This window comes from Gobius niger, assembly GCF_951799975.1.
Source record: "Gobius niger genome assembly, chromosome: 5".
Classification (NCBI taxonomy): Eukaryota; Metazoa; Chordata; class Actinopteri; order Gobiiformes; family Gobiidae; genus Gobius; species Gobius niger.
In genome coordinates, this window is record NC_136856.1 from 30,484,358 (window position 1) to 30,502,165 (window position 17,808).

Below are 17,808 nucleotides of genomic sequence, written 5' to 3' on the forward strand. Positions count from 1 at the left end.
AATTTGATATTCTATAACAGCAATGATTTTAAGACTTTCAAGCATTTTCTTTTCCGTACTGTAAAGTTACTTGGTATACAATACCAGTATGTAAACAATACTTTTGTTTTTTCAAAATTATTGTGTTACATAGAACCCTTAAACTGAATGACAATGTTAATACAGACTATTTCATTTCAAGTTTTATCTTTTTTTTTTTTTTTTGAGCTGAGACCATCAACTCACTTCACTTCTTTAGTTCTCTCAGTGGCACATTGGGTTTTCTAATTTATGTTCGACACCTCTTTGGGTATGAAGCTGGACTATGTGAGCGATTGAAGACTTTTTTTTATTAAGGCTCAACAACAATGATCGGCACAGCCCCTTGAGCCCTGCCACCCTGCAGTGTCTTGATCCATGCAAGGTCCTGTGTATATTTCTCTATATATAATGTTTGTATATCACACTAGGGTTTTGAGAGTAAAGCAATTTCGATCCACTGTATGTGCTTTACAGCGGAAAAGCTGACAATAGACTGTAACCAACAGAACTGAAGTCTGTGCCAAGATGGATGAAGAGAGTGAGAGGAAAAGCCGAGGAGATGATGTGAGACTGACAGGTAGCACATTTCCCATTCGCAGCGATGAAATGTGAGAGGCAGGTGCTCATACGGGACGAGGTGACAGGTGGGTTGCGTGGCCCAAAGCACCGGCACACCGGCATTGTCAGGAGAAGCCCCTTGCAAGGTTATTTAGGGCCAACTGTCCGCCACGTGCTTATAATCAGTGTATGGGACTCCATGATAGTATCTGGTCAGTAATTGACAAATCCAGTCACAGATTCATCTGGAATCATCTATAGTTGGCTCTCATGCTGCGCTCAAATGGCATGATATCAATGACACTACGAAAATCTAACAGCCTTTCCACTCCTTGCTCAAAGTGTGAATTTGAAAATTACTTTTCGCTCCATCGGATTTAAAATTTAAAAAAGTGGATCAAACATTTACTCAATCTGTCTCCACCACTCTGGTGTGTGAGGCTTTTTCTCCTGAATCCCATCTATGTATAGGTCAGAGCTGCCGTGGAGATAAGCAAAGTCTCAAGCAGTAGGAGTTTTATAAATCCCACGTATGGCGCCTTAGGAAGTTTTAGAAATGAGGGGGGCCCAGATCTTTTGACTAGAAAGAAAATTGTCCTGTCTTGAAAAAAATTGCCCACCCGCCATCAAGTGTTACCAAGTGTGACTTGAGTGTGCCAACATGCACTACAAAAAGTAAATATCAAGCATGGGCTTAAATGACTTGAATTGAGGAAATATATCTTGTTTTGAGCGGTTTTCACTCATTTAGACACTTTTCCTGATCGGACCAAGTTTACTTTGCTTGTTTGAGGACATTTCAGACCAGTTCTAAGGTAAATCTCGCTTGAAATAAGAAAGTAAAAATGCCAATGAGATAAGACCAATTTTCTTTCCCAATTGGCAAAGAAAATGACCTGAAATAAGGACGAAATGTATCGAAACGAGTCAGAAACATCTCAGAACAAGTGAAATAATCTAGGACAAATGCCCAAGAACTTCTTAACTAGTCAAAACAACTAAAATTTGGATTATTGTGCTCAAATTGAGATGTTTATACTGATCTGGTTAATTACTTTTTGCAGTGTGTTGATGGGTGACCAGATTTTCCACATTAGAAACGGGGAAACAATAGGAAATTATAAGGGAAGCCAAATCGTGACTTTTCCCCCACGTTGTGTATCAGAACAGTTTATGAAAGGCTAATGTCCATTCACTGGACCTTGATTGCACTGCGGTCCTCGGGCCTGTGTTTGCTAGCTCATGTGAAACCCTCCCAAACAATTGATCCTGGAGCGTTGACCACCCATACAGCTGCTGGGTCACTAAGGTCAAATACGCATACACATCAACGTTCTTTCCTCCACATAACAAGTTGCATAATGCACCTTTAAAAAGATGTTTAATATACTTTTTACATCCTTAACTGTCAAGTTGATAAAAAGCTGCTTTGGGCATGGCACTGGCAGAATTCTTCAGGGACACAGGGCTTAAAACTGGGACAATCCACACGACCCGGGACGTCTGGTCACCCTAAACCGTTGTCTTCTCAATAAGGGAATTGTAAAGAAAACACAAAAAGGGATGTTTCAGAAACACTTTTGGATTGGTTTGACGGATTCGGGGAAACAGGCCAAAACAGTTATCGGAACACTCTCATAAAACACCATTGTATCATCTCAAATCTTTACCGGATCCTCCAAAATAGTTCTCGGTCCTTTACCCTGAAACACTGAAAGATGGGGAATCAGATGAAGCACTGGCTACATGCATTAATTACCCTGTTCCAACACAATCCCTCTCCTTCCGAACACAATACGGCCCCTGCCCTCGGCCAATGATCTCCAATCAAAGCGGCCCTTTCTCTCGTGGGCCTCTGGTGATTAAAAGCCCATTCTTTCTTCTCTGCGACGTTCGCATGAGCCGGGCGCGATGATGACTCGGCGTTTTCCATAACTTCCCCCTGGCAGCTGCGCGAGCATATTGCGTTTCGCTCCGTCAGGGATTCAGGGCGCCCCGGCGACAGACCGGGTCACGTCCCGCAAAAGGCGCCCCCTGCTGGCGACCGTGGACCGTGCGGAGGAGGGTGGCGTCCTGAGCCAGCTGGTGCTGCAGATGTGCGGCCATTGGTCTGATAATGTGGCGTGTAATTACAGTAAATTATCCTAGAAGAGAAGCTTAGGGATAATGCGGAAACTTGATGACACGAGGAGCTAAAATGAAATGCATGAAAACTAACTAATATCAACAACGGCTTGGATTTGATTTGGCCCCTCCAACTTAAACACGCATAATTTGGGCTTAAGGACTGACTTTTGTGCACCTCAGCACTGATATTTCATGCTTCACATTTTAAATGAATATGTGAGTGTGAAAAATACGCTAGATTAGTCAGAACTAATCTTTTAGGGATGTCAGATCCTGCTTGGAGCACCTTCTGCTGGTCGTAAGGGGAACAACAAGCAAAAACAGCAAGCAACAATCTGGGAATGTTTTGATGAAGAAAGAGTATCACAACATTGGTTTACTTATTGGTCATCTGATGAAGGGCTGACCAAATCATCTCATGTTTGGTGCTTTATTTTGAAAGCATCTGGAGCGTACAAGCAGTGCGGATCTTGCATTGCATCTCATCATCATTGGTCAAAAGCTCAACAAGTCCATCTGTGACACAGTATGTCCATTTTAACATTTTAAGTACAACGCTACTGCCAGTCTATCACCAAACAAGTGACAAGCGCACAACATTCATACAGGCTAGGGCCGCAACTAACGATTATTTTGGTAATCGATTACTCTACCGATTATTTTTACGATTAATCGCCTGGCTGTGAATGGTATATGAAAATGGTATTTTTTTTCCTTTTTTTTTAATCACATAAAGCTAAAGTGGCATCATTTAAGGACATGTTGATGGAGTAAACTTAAAGTGAGTGTTTTTGGAGGCTCTTTCTGCTGATTCTGCTTTATGATTGGATGAGAAACAGACAGACATTTATGCAATTTTCAATGTACAAAACTCTACAGACCCTAACTTGGAAAAACAGTAGGTTTCCATCAAAAATAAAAAAATGTTCATGTAATTTTTGCTGTGTTTTTCTGTGTTTGCTAGAAAACGATGAATCGATTAGTAAAATAGTTGACAACTTTTTCAATAATCGATTAGTTGTCAATTAATCGATTAGTTGTTTCAGCCCTAATACAGGCAGGTGACTCTTCTTTGCTTTCAACAAACTCTTCCCACTTTGACCACAAAGCTGGCAATAGCTATGAGCGAGCAATCATCCATTCTTATCGACCGGCTTGTTTTATATACATACAGATGTTCTCGCCATGGAATGTTTATAGGTGGCGGGGACACTTTCCACACACAGCAGAAGTTTGTGGAACAGGCAACTGGCCCATTATTCAACATCTCTATAGTGGTAGGGGAAACCGTACTACCCAGAACCAAGTTACACAGGGACAACAAGCAAAGTCCACACAGACGGAATTGAACCCGGAACAGTCTAGCTGTAAAGAAAGAGCACTAACTAAGCTACGTCTCATTTCCGCACATGTTTTTCTTGACAGACTTTATGTTATTCTGAGTGATTTGGTTGCTCCAGTTCAGCTGTGTTTGCACCAAAAAGATTCCCGTCTCTTTCGGCTCTGAATTTGATATTAACAGTAGATATTCCCTGTCGCGTGCAAAGGTCAGAGACAGAGAGATGCTGGAGTGTCTCATTGCTCCGGTGTGTGATCATTGATTTCTCTGTGTTCTTAATGGAGCAGCTAAAAATAAGCCCTGAGCGCTGCTGGGCACATCTCTCCTTCTTATGATGACACAGCCCTATGTGCCTGTCCTCTAGAAACAAATGAACACAGATCACTTACAAACTTTATTTCAACGGTGTAATGAAATTTCTATTGCTTTTTTCTCAGACATCCAGACAGATTAATAATAGAGTCCAATCAATCGAAAGCAGCTGGAAGCCAACGTTTTGCTCCAAACCATGCCACTGTTGGAACAAACTTTCATAGTGCCACCCCCTTCTGTTACAACTTGAGGGAGTTAAAAGTTGCATTGTTTGAAGAAAAACGTCAACTCAGATCCCGATCAAGTGATTCAAACTGGTTTTGGGTGATTGAGCACTATCATTGCCTGGATGTTTTCCTACTTTTTACAAAGACCTGTAGCCTGGGACCGGGTGTGATTTCTTACAGTTTCCCAAATGGCGTGATTCACAAGACACGAGAGACATGCTGCGTGTTTTGTGCTTAGTGGTTTTACGATGGCATCAATCAGCCAGTAGAGTGGAGACCAATGTGAACCATCTATGTGGTTTTTGCCACAAAAACTTGAAGGAACAGGCCACCGTTTTTTCATTCTGAGATATGTTCTTACCTGAGCTCAGACGAGTTGATGCGTACCTGTCTGGTCTTTGTGCGTGCGCTCAGTCACGCAAAACGACCAAAGATGTTGTTAGCGTTTGGCAGACGGGGTGAAGTTAGAAGCTACCACGCTGTTCCACGGGAACGCACAAAGACCAGACAGGTATGAATCAACTCGCCTAAGCTCAGGCAAGAACATATCACTGTATGGAAGAACTGTGTGCCCTCAGTCACGCAAAAAGACCAAAGATGTTGTTAGCATTTGGCCTCTCCCAACATATTCCTATAGCTCCAAGTTACGGGGTGAAGTTGGAAGCGACCAAGCTCTTCCACAGGCACGCACAGAGACCAGACAGGTACGAATCAACTCATCTAAGCTCAGGTAAGAACACATCTTAGTATGGAAGAACGGTGGCCTGTTCCTTTAAGAATACAAGGAGTGATTAGAGCTTTTTAATTGTACGAGTATTCCAACAGGTCAACACAGATGCACAACGGCTGTTTCAAAGTACATTTCGTTAGCCACATAGCATAACTGCCTAAGTCATTTTGTATTGTTAAAATGGCAATAAGAGAAAAATCAAAACAAAAATGAGTTAGCCACTTATGCTATGTGGCTAACGATTTGGAACGGGACAAAAAAATAATCAATGGATGGAAATACCAAGGAGAAAATACTCCCTGAGAAGATGAAGCATCAACATCTAATTCTTCAGAGAATAATTAAAGAGAGCATTCAGAGAAAGTTTTCAACCTCGGTCACACGGAAAAAAGCATTTCGCAGGCACATTCTTGTTAAGCAACATTACATTGAAGAAAATGTTTCGTATTTGTGGTTAATTCTGTCTTCTTGTCGTGACAATGTGGTCTGTGATTGAATCGATATAAAACTTTTCTAAATATAATTGGCTGTTAGCAGACTCCCAGACAGTTCTGCTTTTGAACAGGACAAAAAAAGCATGAGTGGGTGGCTGGCCAAGCTACATACAACAGATTCTCGAGACCAAAAACATCTTATAGAAGGGAGGGTCCAGTAGTCGTTTTCTGAAAATATTTTCAAAATCAAATCACTCTTCTGGTGCCTTTTAACAGGTGTAGAGCTCAATGGAGAGTCAAATTACAAACATACATTGTGTGTACAATGTTTTTGTGTTAAAGTCTGATATAGAACATGTCAGGCACAATAATATCAATTTGGAAGGACTTCAAGGAAATCATTGGTGAAGAAAATGGACTTTCAGCTAGTCCCCCAAGGGTCAATCTTGGGACCCCTCTTATTCAACTTGTACATGCTTCCATTGGGTCAGCTAATAAACAGCAACAATGTGTCGTACCACAACTATGCAGATGACACTCAAATCTACGTGTGACTGACGGCTGGTGAACATGGGCCTGTAGATACACTCTGTCACTGCATCCAACAGATCAGTTTGTGGATGCAAAACAACTTTCTCCAACTAAACTCAGACAAAACTGAGATCATTGTTTTTGGCCCACAAGCACAAAGACAAAGTGTTATCAGTCACCTTGAGTCTCTCTCTCTAAAACCAAAAAATCAGGTTAGAAATCTCAGAGTAATCATGGACTCAGACCTGAACTCAAACAGCCACATCAAAGCAATAACATCAGCAGCTTTTTACCATCTGAAAAACATTGCTAAGATCAGAGGAATAGTGTCAAAACCGGACTTAGAGAGACTTATCCATGCATTTGTCTCCAGCAGGCTACTGTAACGGCCTACTCACTGGCCTCTCAAAACGAGCTATCAGACAGCTACAGTACATCCAGAACGCTGCTGCTCGAGTCCTGACAAGAACCAGGAAATACGACCATATTAGTCCAGTGCTCCGGTCTCTGCACTGGCTTCCTGTCACTCAGAGAATAGACTTTAAAACAGCTCTGCTTGTCTACAAGTCTTTTCATGGTTTAGCTCCAAAGTACATCTCTGACATGTTAGAGCCGTATGAACCATCTCGGGCCCTGAGAACTTCAGGGAGGGGCCTCCTGGTGGTTCCCAGAGTCAATAATAAACACGGTGAGGCTGCGTTTCAGTTTCATGCCGCTAAAATCTGGAACAGTCTTCACGAGGATGTGAGACAGGCCTCAACTCTGACAATGTTCAAATCCAGGCTGAAAACAGTTCTTTTTACCGATGCATATGACTGAAAGTATTTTATCTGCACTCTCGCCTTTTACTGTAATTGTTTAATTTTATGTTGATGTTTTTTATTGATTCTATTTGTTTTCTTGTATTTATGCAACTGTGAAGCACTTTGAATTGCCTTGTGTATGAATTGTGCTCTACAAATAAACTGGCCTTGCCTTGCCTAGGTATTTGTTGCTGATTTGATCAAGCATGCCGTGTTTTGGCAAATTACAACCAAGTCTAAAAATGTTTTGTACATATGTAGCAGTAAACTTGCCGTGTTTGTTGTCTGATAATGTAAAGCCCACCCACTCACGGCAATACTGTCAAATTGGTCCAATCCTCCAATGGTTTTGAAGCAAGCAATTTCAAAATGGATGCAGCTGAGATTTGAAAACTAAAATGTTGTGACAAACATAGACTATGACTATTTGATGTCACTGGAGCAGTAGACTGGACTGCATTTTGAATTATATACAGATTGATAAATATGGTAATGAAATAAGGGAATTTGTCTTCGTTTTAGACGTTTTGTGAGTGATAATTGCAAAATGAGTTTTCTTCGTACCCATGAGTGTTATGACGGTGAACCATCATAAGTCCCTCTGTTGTTAGTGTGATGAAAATGTGCATAGATTATGAAGACGCCATTATCTCCGTGCCTGCGCTAATGGGAAAAGTTCGGACAGACAGACAAGGAGCGCGTGAGGAGCCGCACTTCAAAGTCTGGGCTGACAGGACGTGTCGCAAACTCTTCCCGTCACCTGCTGTACACAATATTGTGCTACTTATTAAAGGATAATATGTTATGGTGGAATCCTACAAAATTAGAGGTTTAATTAAAAGTCAGGCTGTAAAGGGAAAAAAAAGGGAATGCTAAAATATCCAGAAAGTTATAATTTTTCCACGCTACATTCAAAATACAACCAGTGGCCCTAACCTTCAAGTCAGTGGACTCTTGCCTGAACCTTATTTTATTTTCAACCCCTACTCAACGAGACGTTGGACTATTCACATTATTCCGCCCCACCCACTTATGCCACTTTTTGCGTTTGCGTCTCGGCACTTCCGTTGTCCTGACACTTCCGGTCGAGCGCGAAGCCCGTTAATTTAAACGGAGAACGAGGGAAAATATTCTCCACTCAAATCGGATGTTTAGTCGATTGATTTGTGTAAAATGTCCAATGTTCACTTGCACCAACAAGTCAACACTGCACCATTGTTCAGCACGGCCGGAAAACGGATTTGTTTTTGTGTAGTAACTGATATTATGTGGACATCTCCAGCCCCATGTTAACAGATGGGAGAAAATGGGCGGGCACAATTCATGGCGGTGCCCGCGCGAACTTCCGGAATAAGGTGAATTGGCCGGTTTGCACTAGTTTTTTCTGCTCTGTTTACTTTTAAAAATACAGTAAAACAACAGTAAAATCATATGTGGTGCAAAGTATGCAATGCATTTGTCAATTGGCAGGGCAATTGCTAGTAGTACTATTCCACCAGAAATAAATCACAAAATATAATGGCTATGATTTAAAGCCATGAGGCAGAACACTCCCGCTTATATGTTGCTTCATCACAAAAGCAACTCAACTGCAGTAAACCTCAATAGAATAGAATAGAGAAACTTTATTGTCTACCATGCACAATGATGGCAGACATTTGCCTTTGGCTTGCTCACACATTCGATACATTTGCCCAGCAATGTAATAAAAATGCATAATACTTTAAAGTCCATTATGAAATCAGTTTGTTGCAGACACAGCAGCAGCAGATTCACTTCATCAAAATAAAAGGAACGGAATCGACTGAATGACATTAGCGGTTACAACTTATTCAGCTCCTTGATTGCAAAGGGAACAAAAGAATTCCTGTACACATTTTTCTTGGCATAAGGAAGTCTGTATCTCTGCCATGATGGAAGGTGCTCAAAGTGATGGGACAGTGGATGGCGACCGTCATCTGTGATCTGATGACAGACACGATGCACTGCTTTACTGTAATGCTGAGACAAACTGGTTTGTTGTTGGCCTGTGATTTTACTGCCCTGTTTAACAACTCTGCCAAGTTTAGCTTGGTTTTTGACAGTTAAATGACCAATCCAAGAGACAATGTTAAATATCAGTATGCTCTCAATTAAACACTGATAAATCCTTGTTAAGGTCTGAACTTCAAAACCGCTGACGGAGCAGGAAAAGTCTTTGCTGTGCTTTCACTCATTGACTGCAAATGAAATCTATAGGCATCAATTGTAATCCGAACATTGACTGCCAATGACGTCTATAGACGTCAATTTGATTTTTCAATGGGAACAGCTGCAGCAAAGCCTTGAGTCTGGTGTGTTAAAATCTTAGTTGTGCTGCCTAATGCTGCCACCTTGTGACTCAACAAATTAACTTGAGTCACAAGGTGGCAGCACTGCTCTTTCATTTCTCAGCTTTTTGGTCAGAAAACAGCATTTTGGGTGATTTCACCTATTTTCTGCAGACAATTACTAAAGAATGGAAAGAGGTACAAACAAACTTTTTTTTAGATGAAAGAAGAGAGTCTAATATTTGTCTTGGTGGTTTTCGTGTTGACATAGACCTAGACTTACATTTTCTGTGGGTCTTGAAAGAACACTCAAAATCTTGAAAAACCTCTGAAATGGCTGGCAGTCAATGAGTTAAATGTGAAAGAATTGTCCAAAGTTGCTCCATAACATCATGTTTGGCCAGCTGTTGTCAAAACCAGAAGCTGCAATATATTCATTAAGATGAGCGGGTGATGTACTGCAACAAAGTCACAAGTCAGGTCTCTATCTATCTATCTATCTATCTATCTATCTATCTATCTATCTATCTATCTATCTATCTATCTATCTATCTATCTATCTATCTATAAAAAACGTGGGCGAGACGGGGACACCATTTTTCACACGCAAAGAGGAACATCAGAAGAAATGTGAGGGGGAGACATCTAACAGACAAACAAGAGCAATACAAGAAGAAGCACAGCAGGAAAAATATCACACAGCCATTACCTGATCATCGCAAGAGAGAACCTCATTATGGACGGGAACAACGCCAGGCTCATCTGTACCGAAAGTAACAAGCGTCGCTGAGCTGAGAAACGTGCACTGACGTCCATGAACCGGGACGATGGAGCATAGTCTTTATCACGCACCTGGGAGTAGGAGTGCAAGCTTTCCCTTCTGACTGTAGATTAATGAATGTCACTTCACCGCAAGGAGAAGAAGAAGGCGGCTACAGGAAGGAGCTGAATCTAATAAAAGCAGGTAAACTAATAAAACAATAAACTATATAACCCCAACCACAAAACTCCACAATGAAATATAAGCTTGTACTGCTTTTACTCTATTTATTGAATAGAATTTGATGACTTAAATTACTGTGTTTATGGTGTTTAATAAATGTGACTGGAATTGCTATTTAAAAATATATTTGGGAGGCTTTGACCAAGGAAGAATCACTTCATTTGAGGTGTTGCACTAAAATAGATGTATCCTTTTGAAAACAGCACTGCTCACAATAAATGTATCCAGTTTTAAAACACTTTTTGCAAATGACCTAAATGGATGCTCTTGGGAGTAATATTGAGCACAGTGCGCTTTAAAGCAGAGGTTTCTATTTCAAGTGTTATCTAAGTTGGATTTACAATAATTACAGTTATTAGCATGAAAGCCGGCAAACCGCAGATTAACTTTGACGACCTGCAAAGACTATTTCTGACATATTTACGCACATATTTGCACACCTTGCCAGCTGATCCATGACTTCCATCAATCACAGATATGTAGCGTGCAATCAAAAAGCAACTTTCTGCATTCAAAGTCGCACCTTTCTGACATTCGTGGTAGTCTACCGCCCGAACTCCACGCGTGATTGCTGATGATGTATTACCCGTCAAAAGCAGGTGTCTCAAATCTGAGCTCTCCACCTGCCGTCAGCACGTGTTAATCCGGAGAGTGCTTGTAATAAATCAACATCCATGGTTTTAATGATATCGGAGCGCGTGAGCAGCGGCGCCGGCTCCCTGGTGAATATGCCGCGCCGGAGTGTGAGAGAGAGAGAGAGTCACGGGGAGAGTTCTGGCGAGTTGCTGATTCACTCCGCACTACTATAACAGAGCGCTTTTGCAAATGGACGCCCTTGTCTACACCGGCTGTTTTATTTGAAGTGAATGGGGAACAGCAGTGGAGACGGAACAGCCTTGTACAGCGTGATCAGGAAGTGTGCCGAGCTAGAGACATCATGCTTTGTGGATAGACCATGAAAAAACGTAGCTTCACTATTAGCTGTGTGTATGGCGGCATGCTCCTGAAATTCCTTGCTGTGATGGACTTTCCGTTTGAACTTTTATGCCTTCGTAATGATATTATTGAACATAAACAAATGGAGATCAGAATGACAAGTCTATCGACATCGTCCTATTTTTTTTTTTTTACTTGCTAGTTTATTTGCTTTGCTAGCATAAACGATCTTCACTTAGCCCGCGCAGAACGCTTTTGGAAAGCCACCCTCACTTAGTCCATTGCGATTGTACATGAATAGTCTAGGGCCATGTTCACAAAATGTGTTTTCCTCACATTGTGGAGACAACATCAAGTGGCGCCTACAAACATTTCCCAGTCTTGTACTTAACAATATCTTTGACGTTTTTTTAGAAAGGGATTAAAGGATATAATATCTAATTGCAAACCAGATTTATTAAACCACAAAAGAATAAAACTAAATGTAACATGTAATGTTTTTAGTTTGATTTTTCAATAAACACTAGTTTATTCAAAGACTAAACAAGATATCGAAAAATCTTTGTATCTAATACTAATACGTCAACGAAATAAACGTACTAATTTATATTTGTCTCTATCCATTGTTCAAACATAGATAGTTCTGGCTTCTTATTTTCACTTGAAAACAGCAAATTGCAATGCATTGTGATTCATATATAGTTTTAATTTGAGTAAAGTAAATATATTTCCCTACACTGTGTTTCGCCTTAATCCATGTTCTTGAAGCACGAAACTACCATGACATGAGGAACACAAGCACATGAACACATGGGTCTCAAGCATGTAAACAAGGCACACCGGATTGTAGCCTTGGGGTAATTTCCATCCGTCGTCCTCCATGTGAACTCTCAGACACACTCTCATTCATCCTGGCCTATTGTACTTGTTTTTAGAGGTAGGGGAAACCGGAGAACCTGGAAGAAACCTACGCAGACATGGGGAGAACATGCAAACTCCACACAGAAAGGATCCAAGTGGGAATCAAACCTTCTAGCTGTGAACCACAAGCTCTAACCGCTGCGCTTCCGTGCCGCTTATCTTTGCTCCTGATATTGCAAAGACACTAGACAGCCAGTAAATGTCAATGGTCACTAGAACTATTTCAATAACTGACCACACACTCAATTCTAGAAAAATATGACTTTGAAACTATACTAGGAAGTTGGTGATTTCTGTGGAAGTCAACTGGCAATCCCTTATCCCTAAAAACCAACATGTTGCAAGAAAAAGTAGTGGGGGAAAATGACAACCTTGAGGAGAACCACATTGAAGAAGAGATCCAGTCTTATGGAAAATGTGATAGACGTGTATCTAGCAGTTAGTGAAGGTGGGTGCCACTTGTGGGCAATGGTCTAATTAGACGGAATTCATGTCAATGCCTCCAGATGACGGAGAATATGCTAAGAAACATCCAAAAGAAAATCATATTGAACATGAACATTTGTGCTGACGACGGGGCGACGGTGGTGCAGTTGGTCGTCTTGTGATCGGAAGGTTGTGGGCTCGAATCCAAGCTCCCACAAACACACACTGTCGTCGTGTCCTTGGGCAAGACACTTCACCCTACTTGTCTCCAGTCTCTGCGTGCATTGGTGTATGACTTAGAGAGCGAATGGTGCTTTAGGCCTGATAAAGGTAAAGTGCTATATAAGTTGAATCCATTTACCATTTTTTTCACAAAATCATCATATTATGTATGCATTTTGCCTGCCTTCATCTTCAGACTAACCGCAATATGTGATGCCAACTGAATAGCAAAAGTAGGACTGTCAAGGTCTGAAGATCCATGTCAGATTCAATCAGCAGGTGGCCTTTATCACTTAGGATCAGGTAATCAATCGTTAGAATCCTTCACACTAATCAAACAGTACCACAAAGTGTAATGATTACATTGTCAACATGTCAACGTTCTCGTCAATCTGTGGGACCATTGCTGACTGTCAGATGAGTGAAATAGGTGCTTAATTAGTGTAGTGGCACACAGTGTTTATACAGGCAGGAGTAAGATAAATTGAATGCTTTTTAATTCCCAAATAGTCTGATTTAATGCCAAATTGGCGCATATTTAATTTCTCAAGATTGGCAAACATTTCAGCAAAGAGAATTGGACAAAACGGGAAACTTTTGAGCATTTTTTTTCCCCTTTTGCCACCAAAACTGTTTTAGACCATAACTTTGGTATTTTCGATACATTTATACAGTAAGAAATTATTGAGCAATGCCCCGCGAAAACCTTGTACAAAGCCTTCTTCATTCAGCTTTGTGGCCAAGGTCCAAGTCTCACTAAGCTTAGAGTCTGAACACAAAGCTCCAAGTTCACCACATACCAAATAAAATTAAAAAAAAAGGTCTCAAAAGATCTGTAAAAGATTAAATAAATGAATACATTTCATTTGGCAGATCCCATATTTGCAGATGCCACAGGTTACATAGCCGACCCCTTTGTGCAGGGCTCTTACTTAACCTTGGCGATTGCAAAATGATGGAGATTTATGCAGGTGGTTTATTCAAATTCGTGACATTATAACAAAACAGCATGATTTACATAGGGAGTGAAACATGTTGCTTTGTTTATATCTTTGAAGATTGAACATGGCTGAAATGTAATTATTCAACTTACTTGTGCATTGTTGCAAAAGATTTTTAGGAAATATATGCAAATTCAACTTTTTTGAGCTTTAAACCATGTTTTAACGTTCCATTGTCAGAAACACCCAGAGAAGTATTTCACTTCATTCAGTTTTTTTTGAGTAATCCCGTTTACTTTGGCCTTTCGTCTTTTGATGTAGTGCTTCGTTTGTACTTCTTGGATTATATTGCATTAATCCAACGTTAGATCGGTTCTGAAGTTTGCTTTTACCAAGTCATTCCAAGTGCAGCCTGCAGAGGGAGCTCCAGGTAAACGCCTCTTCAACCCATGTGCTTCAGAGTCACGGTCGTATCCTTACATGGACATTATTTCAAATTATAACACATAAAATATCAATGCTGCTGGGGTACCCATGAGAATGACGTTTGGTCTTTATTGTGCATATGTTCACTTTAAATATTGTGGATGGCCATGTTTTAATTTGGTCATGTCATTTTCCTGGTCATGTAGTTTCCTAAATGCATCCATGTACTTCAGTCGAAAACAATGTGCATAGTGCGATAAATTATGATATTGTGATAATATTATCGTGATATTTTACTCAACCACTTCAACACAGTACAGTACGTTCCACTGCAATTAAATGAAAAAGGTAAACCAAATGCTAAGGAAGACTTGCACATTTTCTTACTCGGAATCGAACCCACACACTACTGCTCACTCAACGCTGTAACCGGCAATGCCTTCCCCCCCCCACCTCCACCCTGAGAAGAGGACCACAAAACCCCTCTGGCCTATCCACAGCCGAGGAAAATGCTCTACCCTTGCACCAATCCATGACTGATCCTCACCATTATCGTCATCGCGTATGAAAGATGCAGGCGCGACATTGCTAATTCACACTTCCAAACATACACAAGCAAGAGCAAAGCCCGCCTCAGCCCCTTCTCCCTGTAAGCCACGCTATTCCATCACACAGGCGTTGCGTCAACGCTGGCATGGCTAACTCTCAATAAAGCATCAAAAGGGATGAAAGTCTACGCTCTGGACACCCACGGAAGATACAGAAAAGAAAGAAAATCCCCCTTTTTTTGTTGCACATTTGTAGGACCGTAATCCCGTCTGACGTAGCCAATTCGAAACCATCGCAAAGGGGAATATAGGTGAACCACATTGCACTGGTACGGAAGTTATATAAAGTCACGGTGCATGCAGAACGAATGGGCATTGCAAGGAGCTGTCAACAGCCTCCTATCAGCCTCCGTTCCCCCTAGTGGATAGTCCGTTAAGAGGAGAGAGACGCTCCTATTGAAAATTTCATGTCCAAACGCCAAGCCATTTAGCAGTGGATTTTTTTTTTCTCCTCCCCCTTTCATGTAAGGGACATTATAGTGTCTAGCCAGGTCAGTGCACATGTTACAGAGCCACGCTATTTATATTTAAATTACCGTGAATATTTCAAAAGTGGACAGGATGCAAGTCATGAATATTTCAGTCGGATGGAGGTAGCCATACATTTGACCGGTCTTGATCGAAAGGCGAGCACATTAAGGGGAGGGAAAGGACAAAACAGTGATTGGATTTGTTTGCACATTGTTGGGAATCTCATGTACATAAAAGGCAAAAGGAAAAAAAAGAACTCTGGCACACTTCTCTAACCACAGGGTAATCTCGAATACAATTGCGAGCCTGCGTGAGGAGGCAGGGGCTGCAATTTTCCAAAGGGCTGGTGCGCGTGAATCGTACATCGCACAAAAGTAATTCAGCATTGTGTTTGCCGTTGGACGGAATAAGAACGTACAATCATTGCAATTATGCTCCCCGGCACAAAACCTCCTCCCCTGGTGAGAGCTGCAACGTAGAGAATGCATGAATTACTTCGGAGGCATGTGGTCCTATATGTTCCTCCGCACATGGAACACAATAAGACATTCCATTTAACTTTGTCCAACTGTCCAAATAGGGAAGCACGTCTGCATCCGCCGCGGCGAGCCCTTTTTATCACGCGCACACAAAAGCATATAGGAGATGTGCAGGCTTACCTTGGACAAATGAGAAATCCGTAACGCGCTGTATAGTCCACCGGATAATCTTCGCTGTTCCACAACAAAAAAGACAATCCCCCCCTCTCACTTCCCCAATCCCTTCCAAGTCTTTCGGATTTTCCAATTCAAAGCTGATCAGAACTTCTCAAAACAGGATGTCCTTCAAAAGCTTGTAATCCATTCTCTTCTATTGGAGTCCACTTATTTTTCCAAGAGGGGGGGGACGGGGGGGGGGGGGGGGGGGGGGATGTAGGGACAATCTTCCCTTTTTTCAGCTGCTTCCAAAAGTGTTATTCCGCCAAAATAGTTGTTTCTGCGCGCGACTGAGAAAGCCGACGGACGGACGGACGGACGGATGCTCAAGTCTATCCAACCTCCCTCTCCCGGATGCTCCCTGCGCCGGCACTGCCTGCTGGAATCGAAAATCAGCATCCGATGTTCAAGACCGCGACGGGGGGCAAACTTTGCCGAGGCGAGGGGTGGCCCGAACAGGCACCAAGCAATGCCCGTTGGGAGTAGCAGTTCCTCGATGTCCCCCCCTAAAATGAAGGCGGTTTCAAAACGTACGGTACATCCAATTTGCCTTCTCTCCGGTGCATGCCTCTCCGGAATGGATGCTGAGAAAGCGGCGGAATGAGGCGTTGAACTGGTTGGCTCCCTCCCTCCCTCCCTCGCTCTCTCTCGCACACTCACCCTCCCACCCTTCTCCTGTTTCCTTCTCTCCTCCGCTCTCTCTCTCTCTCTCTCGGTCTCTCTCTCCTGTTTCCTACCGCCGCGTTGAAACATAGATACACACTGCTCTCTATGGCTCCGGCTTTTGACAATTACCGCTGTGCCGTTTCCCAGCCCCGCGTCAAGACGGGGAGGAAGCCCTCGCCCGTTCCTGGGAGAAACAAATAAAAGGGTTGATAAATATGTAAAATTAAAAAAGATATGAAGTGCGGCGCGCGCCGAGCCAGGGAGGCTAGCTCATCTGCATTCTCGTTCAGCCGTGCCAACGGATAGATGGAAGGTCTGGGGAGAGGTTTTGTGGGCTGCAGCGAGGACAGGGGAGATGTGGAAATGTAAAAGTTACGTGAAAAAGGGGGATAGTGGAACGCCATGAATCAGAGTCACATCAGAGAGTTGCAGAGTCACTATAATTACTACATAGACTTGAAAAAATGACAGATAAACAACATATAGTCGCATTTGTTCTTATTTTCCCCTTTGTACACTTTTTCTTGTAAAGTCAGTTGTGTTTCGCGTTCACATTACATGTTTGTTTTGCAGCTCTTGTGTTATTTAAGACAGGGTTTTTAGTAACATTAAGAGAGATTCAGAAAACTTTATTGATCCTAAAGGACAATTCATTTGTAGCAAACCTCAAAACACACACTTCTGTTATTTCATGCTTTCGAGTGTTGTTAGTTGCATATTAGACTAAATCTAGTCCTCATTATGGACACACTTAGCATCTTATTAAGCCTTAAATTGACCCAGTTTGATGGTAAACGATGTTTTAAATTTAGTGGAATCTACAGTGTTGAAAAGATTTTGTAAAATATAAACAATGGCATCGTAACTTTTAGGACAGTTATCAAATATTAAAGTACTGCATATAAAAGTAACTAACTGTGGCTCAAAAAAACATCCTTTTAGCACTCATGTTTCACATCGTACCATTTGAAATGACGTGGACCAGGAAGAGAGTGAGGACTACGCAGAGTGACATTTCAGATTCGCTTGGAGTTCCCTCTGCAGGCAGCAGTGGGAATTACACAAGCTAAAACCATAAATAAAAGCTTTTATGAGCGAGTAT

General features: G+C 41.7%; 1 protein-coding gene across 2 annotated transcripts in view; it reads right to left on the reverse strand.

The window, feature by feature from the left end:
• The window catches only part of lingo2 (leucine rich repeat and Ig domain containing 2), a 536,443-nt gene extending 519,744 nt beyond the window's left edge, over positions 1-16,699 (reverse strand). Inside the window, exon 1 of one of the 2 annotated variants that reach the window (XR_013792916.1) lies at positions 16,005-16,699. The gene's annotated coding sequence lies outside the window, so the exon portion shown is untranslated. The remainder of the gene's footprint in view (positions 1-16,004) is intronic. The other variant, XM_079557276.1, reaches the window with a different exon arrangement.
• Positions 16,700-17,808: the final 1,109 nt, after the last annotated feature.